Raw genomic sequence first — 16,785 nt, 5'->3', positions numbered from 1 at the left:
TGAAATGAAGTGAGGTTTGGAGACCAATGAGGTACAGCCTGTTGGGTAAGCAGATTCTATTCCTCAGAGGCTGCCAACTCCAGAGGAGCCTAAGAAAGCGATAGGCTGCCCTTGCAAAGGGAACAGCATCCTCTCTACCTGACAAAGCAAGGCAGTCTGACCCTCAGACACGCTACAGACCCAACCAACAGGTAGGAGTGAGAAACTAGAAGACCAGGGGCACTGGTCCCCAGCCAAGAGTGATGGTGACTCAACACCCCACTGGGGACCTTTGGATGGCACCAGAAAGTTGCCCTGACACAGACTGACGAGCTGTTTCCAAGCTTGCATTAATTGGAGGAGAGTCCTAACTCAGAGAAAGGAGTTCTAGCTTTCCCCACTCCCTTGTATGGGCAGCAAATGCTGTGGTTTGGCATAGCAAGCAATGAAGAGCTCAGAGCAGGAGAAAACTGTTTATTATTACAGTACAAATGAGCAAGCAGCAGCTAAGGCAGTGGCACAGGGACGACAAACTGGCTATTTTTATTAGGTAGCTACGTCATTTAATGTGCTTCCTGCATTGAGGAATGTGCATGAGGTCACCTGTCTGAGCTAGCCCTCCACAGAAAGCAACTCGGACAGGAAGTTTCAGTTCATTGACAGTCACAACATTCCAGCACAGCACGCACTCTTGCTTTTTCTCCACAACGCAAGACTTCAAATTCATTTTCACAAAGCTGGGCTGGAGGCGGCTCAGTAGTTAAGAGAGCTTACTGCTCATCCAGAGGCAGGAGAGTTCAGTTTCCAACACCCATCTCACACAGCTCACAGCTGCCTGTCACTCCAGCCTCACCGAGGGCACTGCAGACGGCATTACCATTACAAATAAATCTTTACAAAAAGGGAAAGAATTACAAAGAGTTTAATTCTTTTGACAGTTTAATCCCTTTCTCATTTCAAGAAGATAAAGTTTAAACAAAACTGTCACAAGTCCTTTGCATCATGCTTACATTTCAGAAAACAGCAGCATTCTTATGTTTTTTAACTTTACTATTTTGAGATTTCAAAATTACATTTGTTTACTTATTATGTATATGTGGTCAGAAGACAACTTTCAGGAGTCAGGTCTCTTCTTCCACACTGTGGATCCCAGGAATTAACTGAGGTCACCAGGCCTGTGTGAAGAACAGGTTTGTTAGAGAAGGAATGAGGCATGGGCCCCAGAGAGGGAGGACACATTAGAGGGACGGGGGTCTCCCTGTAATAGAAGAGCCTGGGCTCCAGTCTAGGGGTCATTTTGTTTTTATTTTTCAACATTTATAGGCTATTTGTCATAGAACTTTCTACTTTTCCATTATTGGCAGACATAAAGGTTGTTGTGAACCAACTGTCTTGCTGATTTTATGGTTTTGCTTCCCAGTTGATTTTAGAAGTATCTGTAGTTTCAGGTTCTCTAGATGAGAAGACACACACCAGGCCAGCAGGCAGGCAGGTGTGCCATAAGGAGAGGACTGTTGACAGACAGAAGGAGCTAGAACACTGAACTGAGGACTAGCTAGCTCCCTTTTGCAGTATTTCTTTAACTGCTGGGCCATACCTCTGATTATCCCCAACTTCCTAATGTCAAAGTGACATTCTTCATTTAGAAGGAGCTAAGTAACCCCTTTAGCTGTCACCCTACCAGTTCTCCTTTTACTGGTGGTTGTAAAATCCCACCTGTCCATTTGGTCCAGCTAAGAGGCCACGGAAGAGTACCCTCTGTACAGCCATGCCATCCAGCACTGACTCCTAATCCAACTAACTAATGGGTGTCTGCTGGTCTGGGTGTCTGCTGGTCTGGATGACATTACGGAGGCAGTGAGGCCAGGGCACAAATACCTTCTTCCACACATAAAGAAAGTGCTCAGGCATAGATGACATCAGGGAAACAGTTACTGGCTTTCACACAGCCACAGGTTCGGTTACACTGATCCCCAGCCACGTTTCCTACTGGTTGTATCCCCTCAAAGTTATTTCTACACATCAGGACTCTGGGGAAAAAACCAAGCCAGCAATCATGGAAATCCCAGGTCCCTGAAAGACTGATGTAAATTAAAATTAGAGCTGAAGGCCACCAGCCTAGTAACTTAGAAGTCCGGCTCACATAAAGAACTTAGTTCTTCTTACTGCTGAAAAGTGAAAAAAGGAAAAAAATGAAGTAGAAAAAAAAAAAAAAAAACCAAAAAAACAACTTAGTAAGTTTACAAATCCCTTACCTTATATAAATCTTCACATTACTGAATACATGTGTAAACATTACTCTATCATGGAAAAACATCCTTTGATTTCACTCCTACAAGAAAAAACAGACAAATCACTGCAAAATGACACCACGTATTTAAATCTGACTTTGTGAACAGCAGGAGGAAGCTAAGCACAGACATCTGCACCTGCAGCATTCAAGCTCCACTTAGAAATGCTTTGTTCTTTTCTCCTGGCCCTTTAAAATGTACACTCAGTTTTACAACTAAATATCAATTCTCTAATGTAAAGCGTGTCAAACCCATAAAGCCTGTTTCAGGTGTGTTGTAATAGTTTGTTCTCATTCGTGTAGCTTCTCATCACCGAGCTGCTATTAAAACGTCTACCCTATCATATAATAAAACTGCTTATTTTGTACTTTAATATATTTCCTTAAGAGTTATTTATTTTGTTATATGTGTGTGTTTTGCCTGTATGAATACATGTGCCCAAAGAAAAGGGCTTCAGATCCCCTGGGACTGGAGGTACAGGTAGCTGTGAGCAGCTGTCAGTGCCAGGAAGTGAACCACGTCCTGTGAAGGGCAGCCAGCCAGTGCGCTGTCCACTGAGCCAGCTCTCCAGCCGCTTCATACATAGAAGGTATGTTTTAGGTTTCTAACTAAAATCTTCCCAGCAGGTGTGGCGAACCTGCAACCCAGATGCAGCACCACACATCTGAGAATAAAGATAGCCATGACTTCAATCCAACAGTTGCAATCACACGTGAGAACCTCATGTACGGTTTTGTTTTTGGTAGCCCAACTGTGTTGCTCTCATGCAACAACTCTGAAGGTAACAAGGTTGTGCCTCAACTTCAAAGTCAGTCTTATCTGTGAGTAAAGTGGGCTCTATGGACAGGGAAGAGTAACAGAAGGCCTCCAGACAGCCAGTGTCAGGCTAATGTGTGCGAGTCTTGGGCCATCAGCCTGACTAAGCCCCAGCAGCCGGGCCCCTGAGGTGCTCTTAATTGGATCACTGGAGGTGGGAAGGGCACACCTCTGGATCCATAGAAGCATTCACTTCCCACCAGCTTGCCCACCTCGTGCTGGTATCAGAACCCAGTTCTCAGAGTCCAGTGTTTCTCTACCACAGCGGAACTTGTGGACGGACACTACCAGCTTCCTGGTTCCTCGTTGTTGGGCTGGCTGGACCTCAGCCCGTGAGGCCCTCTAGTAAACACGTCTGTGTGTGTGTATTCATTATCCTTTCAGTTCTGTGACTTTAGAGAACCCAGACTGTTCCAGCAGTCTACAGAATATCAACGTTCTGACGTCCTGATAGTCCACCTAGAATCTTCTCATGAAGAGAGCCAATGCCCACAAAGGGACAAAGAAGCACCAAGGAGGAGACAATTGCAAATACATCCTCACCGCACTATACACATCAAGCTTTGGGGGAAACGTAAAATACTTCAGTAATGTAAAGTATTTGTTCAACTGGACCACATTCCCACTCCAAATACTAATAAGAGTGTCCCACTCTAAGTAGGGGGACACCTAATTTTTTAGTCTAGTTCCATCAGCTTTTCTAATTACCTCCGTAATTAAAAAGAAATGCTCCAGAAAACAACTAAGGAAAACATTCTGATTTCAAACACTTAAGTGCCCTAGGAATTTTCCATATTCTATGCAAACATAGGCAAGAAAAAAAAAATCAAGTACTTCAAAAAAGATCCATGAACTGGAGGTCAGCCTGGTCTACATAGTGAGTCCCAGAACAGCCAGGACTATGCAGACTGTCGTGAAAAGCAAAAGTGGAGGTTGGGAGAACAACACGCCACCAGGCCACAGAGCTGGCCCAGCACTTATGAGAACTTGCTGCCTGAGCAGCCACATGGCTCAGGCGCTCTTAACTTCAGCTTCCCAGGATCTGACACCCTCTTCTGGACCCAGGAACCAGGCATGAACTCAGTGCAGACATACATACATATAGGCATTAACACCTACACACAGAAAACTTTAAAAGGAACCACTTACTTGGACACATGCTCTTACACTCATTTACCAGATTCAAACACCAAATCCAAACGCTAAGTATAAATCCATATAAATATGAAACAAACGGACACTTTATAGTAAGCCTCCAAGACACTTGCTCTGACCTCCGCCTCCTGGTGTTCTCTGACAACCCCTGTCTATGATTAATCAGACAGGGCAGACTTTCTAAACCCAGATTTAGAAGATTCCCGTTCTCATGGCCCTTTCCCTCAGCGGGAGCCAGATGCATCAGCAAAGCAAGTCTGGAAGCTAACACACTCTGCAAGTTTGGTCCTCAGACAAAAACAGCTATGGGAATATCTAGAGCTACCCCCGGATCCTCATAAAGAGAGAGTAATGTCTGCCACTTTGAACCAACTTGACTTTAATAAGAGGCTCAATTCATATTCAAGAAGGAAAAAGTAAAATTTAGGGCTACCTAAATTTGGTAACAGAAATTCCAGAACTCCAACACTTTCTACAGCAGAGAACAGAATCTTTAAAATGAAAACCTTGAGAATGAGTTATTACAGCAGGACACAGCACTGAAGGTGCTGACAGAACTAGCCAGGAATCTGACAAGTCAGATGCCCAAAGGCACAGGACTAACACTCCAGTAAAGCTGACTGTGACGCCCATAGGGCCAGTGTGAGGATCAGTGTGGAGAAAAGGCTCAAACTGCGGCCGGCACCCGCATACAGCTCAGCTCTGAGCCTGAAGGGGATTTGCTGTAGAGACTGGGGTCCAATTCACAGCACAGACACGGCAGCTTCACAACTATCTCCAACTCCAGTTGCAGGGGATCCGATGCCCTCTCCCTGTCTTCTCAGGCACCACGTGAACACATGGTACAGACACATATGCAGGCAAAACACTGTCACACATAAAGTAACTAAAAGACCTGCCTGCCATTAAGACCGATGGCCTGAGTTGGACAGACTGCATCACTCTGAATTAAATCAGAATATTTAATATATATAAAACAAATGACTATACCTTTCCTGTATATTTCATAATCTTCTTTCAAAGCCACACATTTCTTTCAGACATCGCCAAGAATACAATTCCTGAAAAAAAGAGATTTGACTTTAATCACGTGCCAGGGGCCGACACCTGCTAGCACAGCATCCCTTTAGTAAAGCTTGCACATCCTCATCAGTTCCTCAGTAATCACAACAGCTCATTATGTGAACAGCAGTGAAGGGTTTAATCATCGGATATGCAGCTACAAGAGCAAACAGGAAGAACACACAAACCACCACATGTCTACACAAGTTCTCTGATGTCTCTTTAGTGTCTGTAACATTTACCTAAATGTGTTTTGCAATTCCCCATTTTTCAGTATTACCATGTAGTCAAATCACATGAGAAGACCAGAGACATTCAGAGTAGGGCCACAGACTTGTAGGACTATGAGGACCTCGGTACCTGTCCTAGGAGACTCACAGCAGCAGGCACCCAGTTAAACAGGCATCTTGCTTTAGATGGTCCACCGTCTCCCTGCTCAGCTGCAACCCGCCCCACTCTGGTGAATGTCTTAGCAGATTATGTTCCTGAAACCGCTTAGCCCATGTGGTGGTTTGAACGAGACTGGCCCCTCAGACTCCTGTATTTGCATGCTTTGTCCCAGGCGAGAGTGGAAGGATTAGGAGGTATGGCCTTGTCAGAGCCCCGAAAGCCCACGCAGTCTCGCTCTCTGGCGAATGTGAAGCTCTCAGCATCTGCTCCAGTGCCATGTGCGGCTGCCCCAGGGTAATGGGCGAACCCTACAGCTGCACGCCAGCCCCAGCTAAATGGTTTCTTCTATGAGAGTTGCTGTGCTCATGGCGTATATCACAGCTACAGAACGCTAGGCCTAGGGCAGCCTGGATCTCACCTCTGCAGCAGTGTCTCGGCACCGAGCACTACCTCGTGCTCTTTAATCTTTAACAATGTAGGAAGAGAAAAGTATCCTTGGGGTAATAATCACAAAACTTCCTCCAATCATACATGGCCTTCATACTTTTTATAAACTTACACTTATGTACAGCTGTTTTTCCTGTGTGCATGCCGGCATGCCACCTTCATGCCTGATACTCAGAGGGCTGGGTGTCGGCTCCCTGGAATTAGCTATAGCTGGTTGTGCACTGCTGTACGGATGCTGGGAAACAAACCCCAGCCCCCACCAGACCAGCGAGTGCTCTCAGCACTGAGCCATCTCTCCAATGACAAATCTAATATGGACACCCAGATTGGCCTGGAACTCTGCATGTGTCTTCTCTAACCTCACCCACCCACACACATAAATCCTTGCACCAACACTTAATATGGTTTTTCAACTTAACCCCATTATCTTGTGGGGGACACAGAAGTCCCCTGGCTTTTATGTGGAAGTCTGGCCATGTGGAGTCGGTTCTCCCCTCCTTTCCATGGGTTCTGGGATTGATTATGTAACCAGGCTTAAACAAGTACTCCCACCAGCGCCATCTTGCCTGGCCTTGGTCTTTTTTTTTTTAATGGCTTTTGTTTGTTTGCTGAGCTACAAACTGAGCCCAAAACTTTGTGCAAGGCTGGATAGCCAACTGCTTTCCAGTAACACAGAGCAGGAGGACACCTGCCAGAGAAAGATTCTTCTTAAGGTGCTTGTAAGTCGGGTCTGGCTATGTAACTCTGACTGGCCTGGAACTGGGACTGACTATCTCTGCCTCTCAAGTTGCTTACTGTTTCTTTCTTACAAATGGGGGAGTGAGGATGAAGGGGCCCTACTACAAGCTACCACTCTGAGCCTGCGCACAGGTGGAAATGGCACTTTTACCCTCTGCTGGTACCAAGAGAGACAGGAACTTGAGGAGCAAATAATCCAGAGAACAAAGATGTAGCAATATTTGTCCACTAACACTCATGTATCACTATTAGTAACACTCAAAATGTAAGCGGCAACAATGACCACCAATGTCCGACACTCACAAGGTTACACTTAGGCGATAAAGAGTGAACCCTTTTTCAGTTTGTCAAGACGTGGTTTCTTCGTATAGCACTGACTGACTGCAGGAACTCACTCTGTGGAGCCGGCTGGCAATAGAAAGCAAGTGACCTGCCTCTTTAATCCACTGCCCTTGCCCGGCACACACTGCCACTACTGCCTAACAAAAAGGGTGACCTACCATTATTCTGTAGGAACAAAGCCAGCCACAAAAACCCTATGTACTAGTTTATGATCCTATCTATCTGAAACATCCGGAACAGGCAATCTCTACAAAGTTGCTTCTAGGGAGGGGCGGGATATACAAAGGAAGAGTTAATGTGAGTTGAGTTTCTTGGGCAAGAGACACAGTGCAGTTGGTAGAACACTACCCCAGGTTCCCAACGCCCTAAGTCCAACTCCAGCTCCTTAACTGGGCTTGGCAGGAGTGCACCACTGGGGAGGTGGAGGCCAGATGATCAATAGAACAGTCATGCTAAGCTACACAGCCAAGTCTCATCTAGCCTGGGTTATGGGAGACTTGTCTAAAAGAACAGCAAGAATGATGTCCTTACAAGGTGAGGTGAGACCGCTAAACTGGCCTGAACCTTTAATGCCAGCCTTATGGGAGATCACCCCCAGCTTGAGAACAGACTCTAGGAAACAAACCTGCCTCAGAAAGATAATAAAACTGGAACTGTTCTAAAGACAAGCGCAGGTTGGTGATGCAGTGGCTGAAACCAGGCACAAGTTCTGGGCTTGAATCCCAACTCAGATGGGCCAAGAGCTGCTTAAATGAGACAACGCCAAACCTCACCCAACTGTGTACTGTTAATTGTGAAAAAACTCACTCAGGAAAGTGTTAAAAAAGCATAAAACCTTGTATTTTTGACAGTCAAGCAAACATTTGCACCGTGTCTTCCCCAGCACGTGATTTCCCCAAAGTTCCCGGGCTATGTTTTAAAAGAATAAAATAAGTAGTTAAAAAGGGAAATAACAGCAAAAGCTGTTTATTTCACCCGAATAAGATAAAAGTAGATAATGGAAAGGCTTGAGTAAATTAATCCCTTTACGACATGGTTGACTTCAATCCTGAGTAAAGCAGGAGAAAAAAATCTTGTTGGACTTGAATTTCGGATCATTTGAAGGAAACAAAGAAATGAAATGCCTCAATCGGTGGCCTCCAATAAAATCTTCTCAGTCCTGAAAGCCACCCATCCACGAGGCCCCATTCCCAACCTCGACCAATGATCTGCCTGCCCTAAGTTTCCGTACCTGAGCAGCTCCCACCGCAATGGAGGCTAGCAAGGGCCTGAGAGACCTTACCTTCTTTCATTAACCACCCAACATCTTCAGAAAAAGGGGTCACTTATTAAAACACCAGAGCATCCTCGGTCAAGCTCCTGTGGTATCATACATAGGCCCAGGTCACACCAAGAGCTCCTGCGTCACCTCCGCACCATTGACCTACAAAAGAAGGGACGAGATGAGGGCCGAGATCACTCTTTTGTCCCACTTGGTACAAAGCATTCAATGGACATCGCGACCTGTCCCTACCGGTCTCCTGGAGACATGCTCCGGCCAGTCCTCCCGGTCGCGCGCCACGGTCGCCAAGACCAGACAGACGTCAGCTCGGTTCCCACCTCGCTACTCCCCATCACCATGCTCGCCCAAAGCGCGATGGCGCCGGATTGCGAACCAGTAGGTAAGGACCGAAGGCACAGCCGAACTCTAACAAAAGGAGGACAGAATGGCAAGAGGGAACCTGCCTGCGCAGGCCCAAAAGGCGCCGGGCCTCTCCTATTGGCTGCTGCGACACAGCTGGCCTGCGATTGGCTAGGTAGTCGGAAGGAGTTCAGCGCGTCCAAACCCCGCCTTTCCGGTCAGGCCGCCCAGTCCTCAGGCGGAACTGAGTTTACCGCGACTCAAGCTCTCACGTGAGCCCGGGAGAGGGAACTTCACTGGGCAGGGTAGACGAAAGTTTCTGTACAAGGTACAGCCTTAGGGAGCGCCGGTGCAGTGTCGCGACCTGTCCTCCGGCCGCGTGGGCAAACACAGCGGCCGAGCCGAGGCTCTCTACTGCGGGACTGCAAAGGTGGGGCGGCGGCACATCGCCGGACGTGCGCAACCGGACCTGTTTGGCGCTCAGCGTTTGCCTTCCGGCTTGAGTGACGTTACTCAAACAACTTTCTTCTTGCGGTTTATTAGGCGTCTGACTTGGTAACGGACGCCAATGATCTCAGCCTTTCAGAGGTGTGGTAAGAAATTCCAGAGATGGTGACTTTGCCACCCCTGTTTGTGAAAGTCTGTCATACCATGTTGAAGGCACACTGAGGAGAAAAGTAGGCAAAGTGGTCGCGTTTTCTTACGTCAGAATTTGTTGAATAACAATAAATTCACATGTGATGCGAGTTCCATTGTGTTCCGTTTAGCAAGTAGATAATTGGCCATAACGGATGCTTTTGTGTCAGCCTTCGAGTGTGTGTGCATGTATGTTTGTAAGTGTGAGCACAGGTCAGGTCCCTGCGGACACCAGAAGTAACTCTCCAGGAGGCTTCTGAGACAGTCTCTCACTGATAATCTGGGACTGGCCAATTACACTAAACTGGCTAGCTTTAGAGCCCTCAAGTTCCAGCCTTCTCTGCCCCCCCACCCCCAGCACTGGGATTTACAAACGCCACCATGCCCGAGTTTTTAATATGCTTAGCGCATTGTCTTCAAGTTTGTACCGTCCAGGATCTCTTCCCACATTAGGTGTGTCCTTTCCAGTCACTGTAGTCAGAATGATCCCCCACAGATATACTCAGAGGCCCATCTCCTACATGATTCTAGATCTGACAACACTACTAACCGTCCTAAGCAAAAAAAAAAAAAAAAAAAAGTTAGGTTTTCTGAACATTTCCTTCTGTATCAGTTTTCATCCCCACCCCCACCCCCCGAAAAATCTCAAGCTTCTCCATACTAGTCGGTCGATCTGCGTGCTGCTTTTGATGAGCAGTGTTCTCTGCTCTTCTAAAGATAGCACAAGATACTCTCGCTCTGGACCCGTAACATTTCATCTCCAATCTTGGGAATTCAGCCAGCCTTGTGGGATCTCTAACCCAGGTGGGCCTTTTTACCCCCTGGGGAAGTTAGATTTTGTTTTGTTTTGTTTTTCATGCTCGCTGCTGTTTTGTTGAGGAAAGGGCTGTAACCCAAGATGTCCTTAAACACCCAGTGTGGCTGAGGATGATAGGCAACTCCATCCACACGTCTCGGCCTCCTGACTGCTGGGACCCTATGCTTGTGCTATTGTCCATAGCGAGTCTGCCCATTCCTAACTGCCCTGAATTTCTTTTCAAACAGAATATATTTATTCTCCTTCCTTTGTGATGAGCAGGCTCAGTCTTTGCTTTTGTGTAAAATCGACACTAGTTTCTACTTGTCAAGATCCAAAATAACCCAGGAGAGTTACATAAATTGTTTTATTGTATCCTCAAACCACCTTTTTGTCCCTTGGCTCTACATCTGAACTCACCCAAGCTCTTCATTTGTGTGTCAATGAGAGAATTCAGATGAGGCACACAAGAGCACACTGTCAAAGGACGATAAATGGGCTGCACTATTGTAAAATGAAGTCACCCAAAGGAGAGAGAAACAGTGGCCAAAGAGACCCATTGGCATAAAAACCAGCTCACAAGGGGCCAGAACAGGCACTGGCCAAGGAGATTCATGGTGCCAGCCTACATTTTTAGGAAGGGTTTAAAGCACAAATGTCTGTAGAACAGACCTTTGGTTTGGTTTGGTTTTTGTTTTGGTACTTTTGTTCCTCCTCAGGTGATTGACAGGCCCACTTGGAGTAGCTCTTAAAAAGATAGGTAGGGAGTGATGACATCAGTCATAGCTGTGCCCACCTTTAATCCCAGTACCCAGGAGACAGAGGCAGGTGGAGCTCTGTTAGGTTCAAAGCCAGCCAGGTCTAGCTCCATACTTCAGGACAGCTAGGGCTCTGTACATAGATCCTGTGTGCTGGCTAGTTTTGTGTCAGCTTGATACAAGATACTCATCAGAAGAAGGGGTGCCTCCAGATGATCTGGCTGTAGGAAGTCTGTTGGGCATTTTCTTGATTAGTGACTGATTTGAGAGGGCCCAGCCTATTGTGGGTGGGGTCATCTCTGGGCATGGCCAAGCGAGCCATGAAGAGCAAGCAAGTAAGCAGCACCCCTCCTTGGCTCCACATCAGCTCCTGCCTCTAAGTTCCTGCTCTGTTTGAGTTCTTGACCTGACTTCCATCAGTGATAGACTAAGATGTGAGCCAAATAAACCCTTAACTCCTCAACTTGCTTTCAGTCATGGTGTTTCATCACAGTAAGGATAACCCTAGCACAGCCTGTCTCAAAAAAAAAAACAAAACAAAAACAAAAAACAAACAAACAAAAAAAAACCATTAACAGGACGGTGGTTATCTGTGGTCTTTACCATAAAACTCTGAGAGATACAGGTCTTATGACTGAGCAGTTTGGAACTACCTCTCCACCCAGGCTGCAGATCACAAAAAACCCATACCAGACTGTTCATTAGAGTCTTGCAATTTCTTTTTTTTTTTTTTTTTCTTTTTTTCGGAGCTGGGGACCGAACCCAGGGCCTTGTGCTCGCTAGGCAAGCGCTCTACCGCTGAGCTAAATCCCCAACCCCGAGTCTTGCAATTTCAATCCATGGTTTTGCATTTTGCTAATTGGGAGAGAGGTCCATTCTCAGGGACCTCCAACCCTATGAATTTCAGACCAGCTACCAAATGTATTTATCTTTTATAGGTGAAGACATAAACATTATAGAGCTCAAATGACAGCTAAGAAGTAAGGAATCAACATAGGAAATGGATCAGTGGCTCTCAAAAGAAGGCCTGGAGTTCAAATCCCCAGAACTTATCCAAAAAGCTGGGCAGATGGCAGAAACCTATAATCCCAGCACAGAGAGGACAGGGAATCCCCAGGACAAGTTGGCTAACTAAATTAGCAAACTCTGGGTTCACTAAGAGACTGCAAAAAGTATAGAACGATCAAGGAAGACACCCGCAATTTTGGGTCTCTACACATGTATGTGCCCTCACCCACACATGTACAAAGAGACATACATGCATGCTTATCACACATGTACACATTCCTGATTATCAGAGTTTGCTTGAGGAAAAAAACTGCCTCTTGGATGTTCTCGAACTTAGTACATGTGAAGCATAGAAAACACACAGTACACACACACATACACACACAGCACACTCACTGCACGCACAGCACACATATACACACAGCACACACACACAGCACACTCACTGCACACACAGCACACTCACTGCACACACAGCACACATACACACTACACACACAGCACATACACACAGCACACACAGTACACACATATACAGCACATACACACAGCAACACAGTACACACATACACAGCACACACAGAACATACACAGTACACACACACAGCACACACACATACACAGCACAACAGCACAGCACACATACACAACACATACACAGCACACACACAGCACATACACACTAAATGGATGCGCATTGGCACATTTACCTTATAGACTGCAGTGAGCACCTGTGATGGGGGAATGTGTGCTATCGATCACATTGTCAAGCTGCTAATGGATCTAGAAACCAGTTTCTTAAAACTAGTTGTCATCCCCTAAACCATCATTCAGAGAAGGGGACACTGGCACACAACTGCAAGCCCAGCACTCAGAAGCTGGAGGCAGGCAGGAGTTCAAAGTCATCTCTACACAGTAAATTTGAGACCAATGTAAACTTCATGAAACTCGTTTCTGAAAATCATCCAGAAAGGATTAAAACCTTTTCCAAGAAAATACTAGTTAACCTTGGAATAGAGAAGTTCAAGTTTGGTAATGCCAACTGACTTGGGCATTTGCTAAGTAACAATGGGTGTGTTCACAGCAGACCTACAGTATGTTAACATTTTTATGAGTGCTCACTCAACGGAACTTCTTAAAGTTCGCTTTCCTTTTTTAAGTACTTAAGAATAATAATTACACATTAGAATGAAGTTTATGACAAAACAACAAAAAGAGAATCCCAAAATGTATCGATGATCTGAACAGATACCTAAGGGGTTCTTATTGGCAGTGTTTTCTCTTCAATAATATGAAATCCAATTCTCTTCAGTGTAGGCCATTGCTGATTCCTTTAGTTCTGTATTATGGACTGTGCTTGAGTGATCACATTAGCATTGAGTCACACGGTGTTCTCTGTGGCCATATGCGCTACAACGGTTTTATCATGTGGTGGACATGCCTAGTTAGACACGGCAGATAGTCTCTATCAGAAAGTTCACACTGTTTTGTCTTATTTTATAATTTCTTCATTGTCAGCGGATGGGTTTATATTTCTGAGCTATTCATATGATAAGCTCTTTGGTTTCTCAAACTTAGGTTTTTGAGACAGGGTATCATTATTAGCACTGGCCAGCCTCGACACTGCTGTATAGACCAGGCTGTCTCTGCCTCCTGAGTATTGGCAATAAAGGTGTGTGTACAATTGAGTCTGTTTAAAAGCAGATAAAACATCCTGTTTCACTCTTCCACAATCTCATACATACATGCAGTGTCAGGCCTTTGGAAAGCATGCTGAAATAACAATGCAGAGTAACTGAAACATTGGCCCTTTATAAATAAAAAACTTTGGCTGACAGTTTAAAATCCTGGATGAGGGGGGCTGGAGAGATGGCTCAGCGGTTAAGAGCACCAACTGCTCTTCCAGAGGTCCTGAGTTCAATTCCCAGCACCCACATGGTGGCTCACAACCATCTGTAAAGAGATCCGATGCCCTCTCTGGTGCGTCTGAAGACAGCGACAGTGTACTCATATACATTAAATAAATAAATAAATCTTTAAAAAAAAAAATCCTGGATGAGGGTGGGGAATGGTGGGGGGACAGCTCAATGGTTATGTGGCTGCTCTCCCAGAGGCTTTGGGTTCGATTCCCAGCAGCCATATGTTGGCTCACCACCATCTGTAACTCCAGTCTAGGAGAGCCAATGAGCTCTTCTGGCCTTTGAGGGCACCATGCACACACATGGTACGCATGTGCACCCATACATATAAATACAATAAATACAAAACTTTAAAAAGGACAATACTTGGGGTCAAGGAGATGGTTCTGTGGGAAAATGCTTGCTTTGCTCTAGGCATAATGTTGTTCGTGCCCTGCTTAATTCAAATGCTGATTTCTGTGTCCTCACATCCGGTGGCAATACTTATTCTAAGTATCCCTGCCTTGATGCTCTGTAAGTATTGCTCCCCGTTATTCTCTGATTTGTCAATAAAAGCTAATCAGCCAATGACTGAGCAGGGGAGAGAACAGGGCAGGACTTCCTGCCAGCCAGGGGAGATGGCAGGAGAAAGGACGTGAGGAGTAGCCTAGAGGAAAGAGTCCAGGAAAACAGTCAAGCAGAGAAAGCCATAAAATGCAAGTGTCTCAGGGATTTTGGCTGGGAGGTAACCAGATTAGCATAGAGGATTGAAATGCAGTAATAACTGCTCAGTTGTTGTGCCTTTAAAACATGCTAAGTAATCATAGTGGTCAATCATTTGGTAGCTAGCCAGGATAATTGAAAAACTGCTGGAGAGATGGCTCAGTGGTTAAGAGCACGGACTGCCCTTCCAGAGGTTCCAAGTTCAATTCCCAGCAACCACGGTGGCTCACAACCATCTGTAATGGGATCCAATGCCCACTTCTGGTGTGTCTGAAGATGGCTACAGTGTACTCATATACAATAAACAAACAAATCTCTTTTTTAAAAAAAAAGAAAGCAAAACTGCAACACTTATAAAAAAACAGTCACTAACACTTTGGAAATCTGATGATCTGAGTTCAGAACTCTGGAAAGCTGAACGGGGTAGCACGCATCTGTAATCCTCTCGTGGCCAGTACACACTGGGAGGAGAGACAGGAATCACTGGAAGCTCTTGGACCTGTCAGCCTCGGGTATGCAGTAGAAACAAGAAGACCCTTCTTCACAGGTGGAAGGCAAGAAGCAACAAGTTATCTGACCTCCACACACTCACACCTGGACACATGCACATACAACATATACAGTCACAGATCATACACACATACAACATACACATTCAGTCACATCATACAGACCCAGTGTATAGTCTCACACATCACACAGACGCAGCATACACACAGTCACAGACACATCATAATCTCACATATCATACAGATATACAAATACATCATACACATAGTCACAGACACACATCATAAACACCACACACACACACACACACACACACACACGCACACACTGGTGAAATGCCTATAACACCTAGAGTATGTTTCTGCTTTAATGTGAAAACTTGGGCTTTTATGGTCTGAAAATTAGGTAAAAGCATGGACTCAAAAAATCCTCTTGTCCTGGGGTGCCCCAAACTAGAAACAGTGGTGGGACCAAGGCAAACCATGTGCCAGGAAACTCTGCTGTGTTGCAGCTGAGCTCGGATTGCAAAACACAGGGCATTGTGTGAGTTCCACATTCAAGCCCCTGCCTGGGCTTAGAAACGCCACTTCTGGAAATATAATCAAGAGGACACTTACTTGACGACTCCCAGGAAAGTCCAAAGTCCAGCAGAAAACAGGCAGAAGCCTTCAACGTCCGCTACATCTGAGGTCTGCTTGGTTTTGTGAGGTTAAAATGAGGACTGTATTCAGTCAATATATTACATATTTACATTCATACAAAGCCATACCAGCATGTGTTTAATAAACTGAAAAAAGACAGGCAATTAGGGATGGATTAGAGAACCCTCAGTGTCTCCCCACCCCTCCAGGAATTGAGGTATAAATGGGAAGGTGGACATCTCCACGCTCACTCAATTTGAAGGGACAAACAGAAAAGTGGACAAGGACAGACACGTTCACAAAAGAGAGCTAAGGGTTAAAGAGAAACCTACAGTAGTGTATTGTACAAAAGGTCACTGTCACTGAACGGATGTTAGCACAGATCCCGGCATGAAAACTTAAAAAGGCAAGAATTACTCACACTTGCGTCTTTTAATTGAAATCCCCCTTAAAACATTTTATATTTATTCCACCCCAACGATGGCTCATTTTGAAAAATTAAATCAGTGTCGCGTTTGTCTCCACTTGGTGTGAGACAAGCTGCTGAAGTTCAAAGCTGTGGTTTTACCGAATTTCAGGGTCACCACCTTTACTGCCTCTATAAACTCAAGCATTGTGTATAATCTTTAAAGCAAGGCTCACATCGGTGTTTATTGCTCTGTCACATACGACTGTGTACTTATGTATTCTGTATTTGGAAAAAAAGGTGCTTTGCATTATTCCTGTAAGTACTGGATGAGTTGGGTAGAAAAAGGCTCTCGATGAGAATCTTTTCACCCTTGCTTTTAGCCCAGCTCTTCCTTCAGAGCCGTACTGTATTCACTCAGTGTGATTCACAGGGAAGTGAACACTCAGAGTAACTGCTTACAGTTCCTACTCTCCATCTTATTCTTTTCTTTCAAAATAAACGTGCATGCGTGCGTGCGTGCGTGCGTGCGTGCGTGCGGCTGGTGTACCTGCATGTCTGTGTGGGT

General features: G+C 45.4%; 1 long non-coding RNA gene across 4 annotated transcripts; it reads right to left on the bottom strand.

Annotated features, from left to right (window-relative positions):
• Positions 1-438: 438 nt before the first annotated feature.
• On the bottom strand, positions 439-9,312 carry LOC100911553 (uncharacterized). 4 transcript variants are annotated; one of them, NR_190412.1, is given in 5 exon segments: positions 439-1,154; positions 2,235-2,311; positions 5,232-5,302; positions 8,503-8,643; positions 8,946-9,312. It is a non-coding gene; the product is annotated as an uncharacterized LOC100911553 (long non-coding RNA).
• Between the last annotated feature and the right edge of the window lie 7,473 nt (positions 9,313-16,785).

Source organism: Rattus norvegicus, chromosome 14 (genome assembly GCF_021556685.1).
Source record: "Rattus norvegicus strain SHRSP/BbbUtx chromosome 14, alternate assembly SHRSP_T2T, whole genome shotgun sequence".
NCBI classification, from domain to species: domain Eukaryota; kingdom Metazoa; phylum Chordata; class Mammalia; order Rodentia; family Muridae; genus Rattus; species Rattus norvegicus.
Note: the sequence above shows the minus strand (reverse complement) of the source record. Positions and strands in the feature narration are given on the sequence as shown.